The following is a 10,904-nucleotide window of genomic DNA, read 5'->3' as shown; positions in this document are numbered from 1 at the left end:
TAGGCAGTGTGTTTGTTGCTGTTTGATATTTTCCCCTTTTTAAACTTTCTTTTACATTATATTTTTTTTTATTTTAAAGAGTAAAACAATCTTACTGTAGCAAATGAAGCTGTGTAGTACAAAGATATACAAAGGAAAGCTAATTATTGCCTGCATCCCACCTCTCTGTTCCCTTTCTCCAATGCCACTCTTTGTGATAACAAATGCCAACAAGCCTAAGGTGCATCCTACCTCACCTTTATCTTTGCTTAAACAAATATGAATATATACAAGCATATGCACATACATAATGGTTTGCTTCTGTGTAAGGAAATAGAATCATACTGCACACATTACTTGGTGACTTGCTATTTTCACTAGGCAATCTATCGGGAATATTCCTGATAAACAAGAGAAATATAAGTGTGGGTGTGGGCATGTGTGGGGTGTATGTCTTTATTCCCTCTCTGAGCACTTTCACACACACAATTTTAGTTGAGTGGATACGTCACAAATGTTGGGAGAATTTTTTTTTCTTTTTTGGTATCAGTTTAGATTGATTTTGTGTTTTGTTTTTGTTTTTTCACTGGCCACTCTTCTTTCCCTGTCTTTCATAGGCCAGGCTGTTAATACGAGATAACTCAGATGAGTAGAAATTGAAGAAAAAAGAGAAAAAGATGTTTACTTTTTAATAAATCTCGCTTTAGCTTCCTCTTTAAAATGAGCAGTCATCATAGATAACTAATAAGAACCTGCTGTATAGCACAGGGAACTCTACTCAGTACTCTGTAATGGCCTATATGGGAAAATAATCTAAAAAAAAAGAAGAATGTGTATATGTATAACTGATTCACTTTGCTGTACACCTGAAACTAATGCAGCATTGTAAATCAACTGTATGCCAATAAAAAATAAATAAATAAATAAGTAAATAAAATGAACAATTATTGGTTTTGTAGTTTAGATAATCTAGCAGGGAAAAACTAAAGGAACAATGAATTTATGCTGTGTACTAATATGTTCCGATTTGCATTCCTTTTATTTCTATCATATTTTTATCATATGGTACTCCATATATATAAAGAGTAATTTAGTATTTATAATGTATGTGGAAATCCACCTAAAGAAATATAACATGTTAATCAGAAATTGGGGAGCAGAGGGTGCTCAATAAAATATTTATTAACCCTGAAAATTATGAGGAGTCATTTGGCAAGAACAACACATAGCACTAGCATGTAGATGTATAGTCTATTTACTGAGACAGATTAATTCATTGAATTAATATATCTACCTGTAAAGTCAATTCTGTGAGAAAAACATAGTGTAAACTGTTTTCACCATAAGCGAAAGGATGGTTTAGAACACAAAATACCAGCCTTGACATAGTATCTTTAGCTTTAGCTGTCTACACTTTGCATACTTTGAGACTAATATAATCCTATTCCCTTTGGAAAAGCTCTTTACCAGCTGTCATCGTTAAGAAGCTGTAGTGCGTAGTGTGTAGTGGGTAAGAGCATGGGCTTTGGACCCAGACTTTCTGGATTTGCATCCTGGATCCACCTCTCCTTATCTGTGTGATCTCTGTGCTCTATTCCTTATCTGTACAGCAGGCTTAAGGATAGCATTTACCTCCGAGGGTAATGGGGAGGATCCAATAAATTAATGATATGTAAAGCTTTAAAACAGTGCTTGGCACCTACTTAGTGATAAATGTTTGCATTATTTTTGTTGTGTTGTTGTTAAGATGTGGTTGGCCATTATGCAATGGGCCAGTACCTAAGAAACAGTCAACCCAGCACTCTTCCCAGGAGACCCCTCGCCAACTCAAGTCAGGACATTCACAAAGTGAACTCTCCTGGTTGAAGCATCAATCTAAGGCCAAGGTGAATGGTAAAAGATTCTGAGAAAGGCAAGAGGGTGATATTGAAACATGAAGTTAGGTGAAATTTTAAAAATCCAAAATCTAAAATATTTAGAAAGTTAAACTCTCAGCCATGACTCTTACAGCTCCCAGTATGTCTGCCTCCAGAAATGATTTCCCGAACCTTGTTCCTCATCCTAATTTCCCGCTTCTCATCTTCCATGCATTAAAATTTTAATTAAGTTAAAATTGTTTCTAAAATAAGAGTTAATATCATCTTAGCCAGAGACAAAAATATCCTACTATGGATAGAATGTAAGAGCTTAATTTAAGATACCTTTGTCATATCTATTTTGGAGCTACTCAACTGTTTGCCGTATGATTTTTATTTGTTTGTTTATTATCATGGTTTGTTTTTTGGGAGGTGGTTATATTTCAGATAGTTGAGTAGTTTTATGGATCTCCTGGTAAGTGAAACACAGCTAAAAAACCATTTTTCCTGGCAGCCAACACCCCCTTCCAACTTGCTTCACTCTGAACATAAAATGGTCTTTCTCCCAAACCTTTTAGTCACCAAGTCTCAATCTTTAAATTATCTCTTTCATTGCATCTTCTCCATTTCTATCACCACTGTTGTTACTTCAAAACAGGATTGCCATCAATGTCTCCTATCTTGATTATCTGATTCTTCACCAATGCATCCTATATCGACATGAACAAGGGACTTCCTTCTCTCAATATAATCTATCTTCTCTTTTAAATTCTGAAATGCTCAAAGTCTGGGACCATGTTACATTCATGTCTGTATTTCCAGTTTTTAACCATGTGCCCAATACACAGCAACTGAGGGGGTGGAAGGAGATCTTGAATTTAAATTTTACTTACAGGGCTAAGAGTGCTGCCATTAAATTAAACACTTTTACTTTACAAAGACTAGCTTACAAGCTCTTTTGGGTATGATGAGCTTGTTTAGGAATCAGGCTTTCTTTGTTCTTTGTCTATTCAACCTTCTCAAATGTCTACTGCATATGCCAAGAGGAAAATCTAAATCTCTGCATGGTCATGAGTGAGTACTTGAAAACCTGTTTCCCCAACTGTTAGAGATGAAAAGATTTCCTGTAGAAAAAAGTATCAAGAAGAGAATCTCATCTTAATATTGGAAATAATGATTTTGATGAGTAATTTAGGTTAAAAAAAAAAGTATTACCAGTGAGTCATTTCCTTGGTAGAACAACAGGTGGCAGCAAAGGGGACTAATCTTGGCATTTGAATTTTTTACAATAATTAAAACTGAAAAATGTTTTTTATAGACCTTTCTGAATCCCCTCTAAAAATTAACAGAAATTCCAAAGGACAAATGAACAGAGATGTGGACCTTTAAGAGCTCTCTTGGAACTTCACTTGAAAAAGTTACTTTTTGGTAGATCTAAAAAGAAGAAAAATAAACCAACTGAACAGATGCTTTGCTTCCAAAAAGATGCTCATGGGACCTCTCTCTTGCGTTGGCAAAATCTTATCTTCCTGTTAAACAATCTGTCCATCACAGCAACATTTCAGTTTTTAAATCACCAAATTTAATTTATCATATGGTTTGGTGTATGACTTTTTTAATCCATAACTAAAATCTTTTGACAGGAAATGTTAAATTTGAAAAAAGAGCATTAAAGTTTTATAACAGGCACCACAATTTATCTATTCTTGGAAAATGAAAAGAACCATGGCCATTAACCTAATAATTTCAAAGGCTAAGGTGCTCCTTCACATGAATTATCTGGATAATTGACTGAATTTTTAATTTAACTATTTATGTGATTTTAGCAGTGATGGCAACTCTTTCTTTTACAGAAATTCTTTTTTTTTTTTTCACATGTAGTCTTATTTGCAGAGGAGACTAAGATCAAAGACAGGGAAAAAGCTAAGATCCTCTTTGTACCCAAAAGGGAACAGAGAGAAAATAATGAATAATAATAGCAAATCACTGAAGCAGCTCCAGATGTACCCAAACTGATAATCGTCAACAGTCCACATATTTGAAGTCTAGACCCAGGTTTAGTTACTGGTACAATTTTGAATACATTGAAGACTTTCAGGCCACTTACAAGTGTAATGGTCTTTTTTTTTTTTTTCTCCCTTTAAAGGCAATAATCTATGCTTTCAGAAACAGATCTTGTTGGGATGACTTACAGATACTTTTTTTTTAGCTGAAAGTGGGAGAAAAATAAAGCTTGCCAGATAACAAAGGTAATTTCAGAAGTGTAGACTGACATCATGTTTTAAAATAAGCAGTCAGGTATTTACGTCCCCAACTTTCCTTCCATCACCTCCTCCCTCACTCTTGGCAATGCCACCTCTACCAACTCAGGCCCCCATGTCTTCTTACTTCCTCTTTCCTCTACTTTTTAAAGCTTACTTTCAGATTCACATTCACTCTAAATAATACATAACTTATAACAGGTGTCAAAGCCCTAGGTTAAAGTTCTACTGAGTAAAATGTCAGACTCCCAACTATCGAATAGAGGAGGGGCTTAAGAGGCATAGAGAAGGAGGAGTTATGGTCATTGGACTAAAAGCAATCCATGTAGTTGCTCCTTCCTCTGTTTCCATGTACAACTTGCTAAAACCATTGTGGCCTCACATTGCAGACATGGACATGCGATTGGTCTTCCAGGTGAATAGCTTCTCTATTACTGTAATACACATGTATAGCCAATACAATAAAAAATTGTATAATTCATTTAAAACTGTCTGAAGGGCACAGTTTCTCAATTAGAAAATTAGACCTTCTCTAATTAACCAATCTTTAAGAAATAAGGTCAACACCCACCTTATTTCCCAGAGAACGTCTTCTCTCAAAAGAAAATATTGAAGGGGGCTCACTCCCGAATGGAGGGAGCCCTAAAGTCAAAATGTGACTAAATAACAAGGGAAAGATAGCAAACCAGAGAAAATAGTGAAAAGGCAATCAGCACAAAGGAAGAAAGAAAAGAGTCATAATAAAGGAATTTTGTTTTCAGAGCAGGAAGAATCATGCACACCAGGACTGCCACGTTCAGTCAAAAACATGTGGAAAATCTGTCCCCTAGTCAGGCCACTCTTGGCAACTGGATGATAAGTGTGGGTGTTGGGTCAATATCAAGTCCCCCTGACCACCAGGGCTTCCAAACAGGAAGCAAAGGAAGCATCTGAGTCAGGTTCCAAAAAAGGACAACAATGTGTATGTCCTCACTGTGTTTGGTTATCTCTAAATGAAAATAAATCTGGTGCCACCTGGATCACCACCAAAACAAGGTGATGATCTCGAGATGGATTCATTCTGCTTTCTATTCACTTAAAGCTCTTGTGGGAAAGAAGAGCTGTTAGGACACAATTATATCACTAAAAACAAGAGCAGAGAGACCATGATGACATGTGTTTTACCTCACAGATTTAGGATTAGGACATGTGAAAGCACATTAAAATCTGTGAAGAAAGCATAATTTGTGAGCTGGAAATTAAGCCACTGTGTTGGGACATCTTTCAGCTCAGCACAGTGCAACTAATCGATCGCATTATTACACAGATCCGATCAATGGCAAGGAGGCTTAAATTGCATGGACACAAGCCAATATCTGTCTGATGTCCACATAATGAAGGTATATATAATTGTGGGAATGGGTCCTCATTGGCAAAGTATATTTCTTGTTTTTAGGTACCAGATCTCCTCCAACGTTTCCAAAGAGCTGAGACCACCTAGGATTTCAGGCTACAGAGAAGAAACTTTGTTTAATTCACGGAATGTTAGAAAATGCAACTATGATAACAATTGTAAATTATTACTGGATGTATATTATGTGGCAGGTACTGGATTAAGTCTGTCATGTGAATTATCTTGTATGATTCTCACATAATGCAATGGAATAGACCCTGAAAATTCATAATTACTGACCAAAACCCTCGGGGAGAAATAAGTTCTGGAAGTCCAAATATTTTGGATTATAGAAAGGCAATAGGATACATACGCCATATATTTTGTAATCCCTCTGGAAGGGCTTAGAGCAGGACACTGCAATCATACAATAATATTTCCAAATTAAAATATATAAGTATTTACACTAAAGTGGGATAAATGAAGATGGTAAACAGGTAATGTTTTGCCACCAAATGAAATTATTCTAAATCTTAAAAACATTTTTTTAAGAAATTTTGGATTTTAAAATTGTGTAGAAAGATTTTGGACTCAGTTTCTTCTATATTTATATCCAACATTAGTATGGTACATTTGTTGTAATTAATGAACTAATGTTGATGTATTATTATTAACTAACGTTTACAATTTATTCAGATTTTCTTAGTTTTTACCTAATATCCTTTTTTTCTTTTTCTAGGATATAACAATCCATTTAGTTGTCATGTCTTCTTAGTCTCCTCTTGGATGTTACAGTTCCTCATACTTTTCTTGTCCTTGATGACCTTGAGTTTTGAGGAATACTGGTCAGGTAGCTTGTTGAATGTCCCTCAGTTGGGATTTGTCTGATGTATTTCTCAGAATTAGACTGGGGCAATGGGCTTAGGGAGAGAACACAGATGTAAAGTATTATTATTATCACATCATCTATTGGGTACATACTATAAACATGACCCATCACTGTGGATGTTAACCTTGATCGTCTGGCTGAAGTGGTGTTTCTAACGTTTCTATACTGTATAGTTATGTTTCCCACCTTTCCCTCTTTCAATACTGTACTATTTGGAGAGTAATCAGTATGCCAAATCCACATTGAAGAAGTGGAGAATTGTATTCCCGTTTATCATCAGTGGTATATCTACATAAATTATTTGAAATATATATGAACAGATTTGTCTATTCTCTCCCAAGTATTTATTTTTTTAATCACTTATAGACTCATGAAAATTTATTTTATACTTTGGATTATAATCTATTACTTTATTTATTTGTTCAAATAATTTCCACTTGAGTCATTGAGAGCTCTGTCAGTTAACTCACCTTGTATATTCCCTGCCCCAGCCCTAGAGTCAGTCATTTCTCCAAAGAGCTCTGGTTCCTTTTACTGAAGAATAGTATTAGAAACCAAGATCTGGGTGTTAGATGTGCTTGTTGCTACTGAAGGGTTTTTTTAGGCCCTGAGAGATGACAGAGTATGGAAATATATGTGTATATACTTGTCCAGGTATATATACACATCTATAATTATCCCTGTATGTAACTATCTTTATCTATGTTAATCTAAACATGAATTCATACTGATGTCTCCAACTCTAATCCATTACCAAATGGATCATTCTAGCCTTTTCCCTTGCACGTCTATAAACTCCCACTTCAAAGTGAGAAACACCATCCATTTACCTATTTGTTCAATTCCAGTATACATATATAGTGCTTTCAGAATTGTTAATCTGCACCCTCATGGAAAACAACTTTATTAACTAGAACACAGTGCTTCTGTGTAGTTCCTTTGTCTTTACTCACATTTTCCCTTCATTTCCCAAGTTACTTAGGGCAACACCTTTTCCCTCACTCCATTCAGTGAGGGTATGTCATATATTTTTAATACAGTTAGAGTCTTGTGTCACATTTTTCATTCTATCACAGGAAACCCCCAACCTCCTGAATGATTTTTTTTTGCATACATTAAGGTCCACACTTTGTGCCAAACTGCTCTGTGGGTTTTGACAAATGTAGAGTGCCAAGCATCCACCATTACAGTGTTACAAAGAATAGTCTCACTACTATAAATAATCCTGTGGGCTTCAATTATTCAGCCCCTCTTCCCCAAACTCTTGCAGCAGCTGATCTATTTACTGCCTCTACAATTTTGCCTATTCTAAAATGTCATATAAATGAGTCATCAATGATGAAACCTTTTCTATATAAACTTCCTTCTTTAATTTTGTCAAAAGTTCATAAATAACAGAAGTAAAACCAATGAATCACAGAAGTAGTAATTAGTAAGTTTATTTTGCACACACAACAAAGACAATTCATGAACCAAGAGCGCGCAAACCAATACATGGAGTGAGGCTCAGTATATATTGTTACAAAGCAGTTTACACAGTGGGAAGCAATGACTGTTTATTCTTCACAGTGATTGATTATAATATTAGAATTTTCTTAAATGATAGGGAATTGGTTAGTGATTACCTCATATCCATTTTGGGAAGCAGCTTAAATTTTTCTTTCTTTTCTATTGAAGTATAGTTGATTTACAACATTGTGTTAGTTTCAGGTGCACAGCAAAGAGATTCAGTTACACATACATATATATCTATTTATTTCAGATATCTAAATTTTTCTTATGATTTCCAGAGGCATAATGAGAAATGACCCAAGTCAAGTTAGTCTTGCAAACGAAGCTAAGTTAAGCTTGGTTTGTATGACTAAACTGTTTTTTTCTGAGCAGGGAATTTTGAAGACTGGTTTCCATTTGTTTTTGATCTGAACAACTTGTTATTTAAAAGTCATCTATGTTTTCACATGGTTTGATAGCTCATTCCTTTTTATCACTGAATATACATTCCATTGTATGAATGTACCATAGTTTATTTATCATTTTACCTACTGAAGTAATCCTTGGTTACTTTCAGGATTTGGTAATTATAAATAAGACTGCTGAAAACATTGGTGTGCAGAATTCTGTGTAGATAAAAGTTTTCAAATCAGTTGGATTGATACCTGGAAGTGTGATTGCTGAAATGTATGGTAAGACTAGGTTCAGCGTTGAAAGAAACTGGTATACTGTCTTCCAACATGGCTGTATTATTTTGCCTTTCCACCAGCAGTTCTTTTGTATTTTAGCTACTTTAATAGGTTGCATTGGTATATCATTATGGTTTCATTTGCAATTCCCTAATGACATATGATGTTGACCATCTTTTTATATGCTTTCTTGTTATATGCATATCTTCTTTGGTGAGGTGTCTATTCAGATATTTTAAACATCTTTTCATTGGGTTGTTTTCTTATTGAGTTCTAATTTTTTTTCCTATATTTTAGACACAAGTACATTATCAGATATACTTTTTACAAATATTCTCTCCAAGGCTGTAGTTTGTCTTTTCATTCTCTTACCAAAGCATGTCACAGTGCAGAAGTTTCTAAATTTTATAAAGTCCAACTTAATCAAAATTTCTCTTTCATGGACTGTAATTTTGGTGTTATATCTAAAAACATTAAATTCAAGGCCACATATACTTTCTTTTGTTTTCTTCTAGAAAATTCATAGTTTGCATTTTATATTTAGATCAGCAGTCCATATTGAGTTAATTTTTTGTGTGACATAAGATCTAGGTTAATTTTCAGTGTATAGTTGTCCAATTGCTCCAGCACCGTTTATTGAAAATACTTTCATTCTCCAATGAGTTATCGTTGCACCCTTATCAAAAACTAATTTACTACAGTTGTGTGATCTATTTCTGGCCTCTCTATTCTGTTCCATTGATGTATATGTCCATTCTTTCACCAATTACTATGGCTTTATAGTAGTCTTAAAATTGGTAATCAGACTTCAAGGGTGGGGGAGTTCTGGTTAAAGTGACTTAGCAGGGTTCTTGCTAAAACTGGATTTTATAGAGAAGTGTACAAATAGGCTTAGGAGAAGGTTCAGAAGCCTGACTTAAGTTTGCTCAAGCAAAGAATCTTCATCAAAGGCAATGTCTTGCCTCATAGATTGAGCTAGGAAGTGTTCCTTCTGCCTTTGTTTTCAGGAAGAGATTGCGAAGTATGGTATTATTTGATATAATTTCTTTCTTTTTTTTCTGCAAAGAGTATACTTTATTGATGGTACATGACAAGACAAGGTAGGGCTCCCTAAGCCCCTCCCCTTCTTCAGGGGGTCTGGGATGGAAACTGTGCGGAGGTTGGGAAACTCTCAATGTGTTGGTGGTTGGAGCTTGGGCAAGGACTGCCCAGCAGCTGAGAACCTCTCTTCTTCTCATGCTCTTGCTGGGACTGGTGGCCCAGGGACTCTTACTCCTTGGAGGCCATGTGGACCCTGAGGTCCACCACCCTGTTTCTGTAGCCAAATTCATTTTCCTAACTGGAAATGAGCTTGACAAATGATCGTTGAGGACAATGTCAGCCCCAGCATCGAAGGTAGAAGAGTGAGTGTCACTGTTGAAGTCACAGGAGAAAATCTGGTCCTCAGTGTAGCCCAGGATGTAGCCCATCCCTCTGCAATGCTGAAGTGGTCATGGATGATATTGGCTGGGGGGCCAATCAGTTGGCGGTGCAGGAGGCATTGCTGACAATCTTGAGGTGGTTGTCATACTTCTCATGGTTCATGCCCATCACAAACCTGGGGGCATCAGCAGAAGGGGCAGAAATGATGACCCTCTAGGCTCCACCCTTCAAGTGAGTCCCAGCCTCCTCCATGGTAGTGAAGACACCAGTGGACTCCACCACATACTCAGCACCAACATCACCCCATTTGATGTTGGCAGGATCTCACTCCTGGAAGATGGTGATGGCCTTTCCATTGATGAAAGCTTCCCGTTCTCGGCCTTGACTGCCATGGAACTTGCCATGGAATCATACTGGAACATGAAGACCATGTAATGAAGGTCCACAAAGGGGTCGTTGATGGAGACAATGTTCACTTTGCCAGAGTTAAAAGCAGCCCTGGTGACCAGGCTCCTGATACGGCCAAATCCGTTCACTCCCACCTTCACCATCTTGTCTCAGGGACGCAGCTGGCACTGCAAGAAAGATACGTCTGTCGAACGGAGAGGAGCAGAGAGCTAATTTCTTTTTTAAATATTTGGTAGAATTCACCAGTGAAATCCTCTGAACCTGGTGTTTTGCATTTTGGAAGGTTTTAAATTATCAATTAAATTTCCTTAATAAATATAGGGTTATTAAAGTTATTTATATCTTCTTTTGTAAGTTTTTATACATTTGGCTTTCAAGAAACTGGTCCATATATTTAAGTTTTCAAATGTATGAACATAACAGATTGTTCATATTATTCCATTATTCCTTGAATTTCCATGGACTCAGTAATGATAACCCCACTTTCATTTCTGATATTAGCAATTTATGTCTTCTCTCTTTCTTTTTTTCTTGATT

General features: G+C 36.0%; 1 pseudogene; it reads right to left on the bottom strand.

Moving 5' to 3' along the window:
* Nucleotides 1-9,864: 9,864 nt before the first annotated feature.
* On the bottom strand, nucleotides 9,865-10,534 carry LOC132593712 (glyceraldehyde-3-phosphate dehydrogenase pseudogene; annotated as a pseudogene).
* Nucleotides 10,535-10,904: the final 370 nt, after the last annotated feature.

The sequence above is a fragment of the Globicephala melas genome, chromosome 17 (assembly GCF_963455315.2).
Source record: "Globicephala melas chromosome 17, mGloMel1.2, whole genome shotgun sequence".
Classification (NCBI taxonomy): domain Eukaryota; kingdom Metazoa; phylum Chordata; class Mammalia; order Artiodactyla; family Delphinidae; genus Globicephala; species Globicephala melas.
Note: the sequence above shows the minus strand (reverse complement) of the source record. Positions and strands in the feature narration are given on the sequence as shown.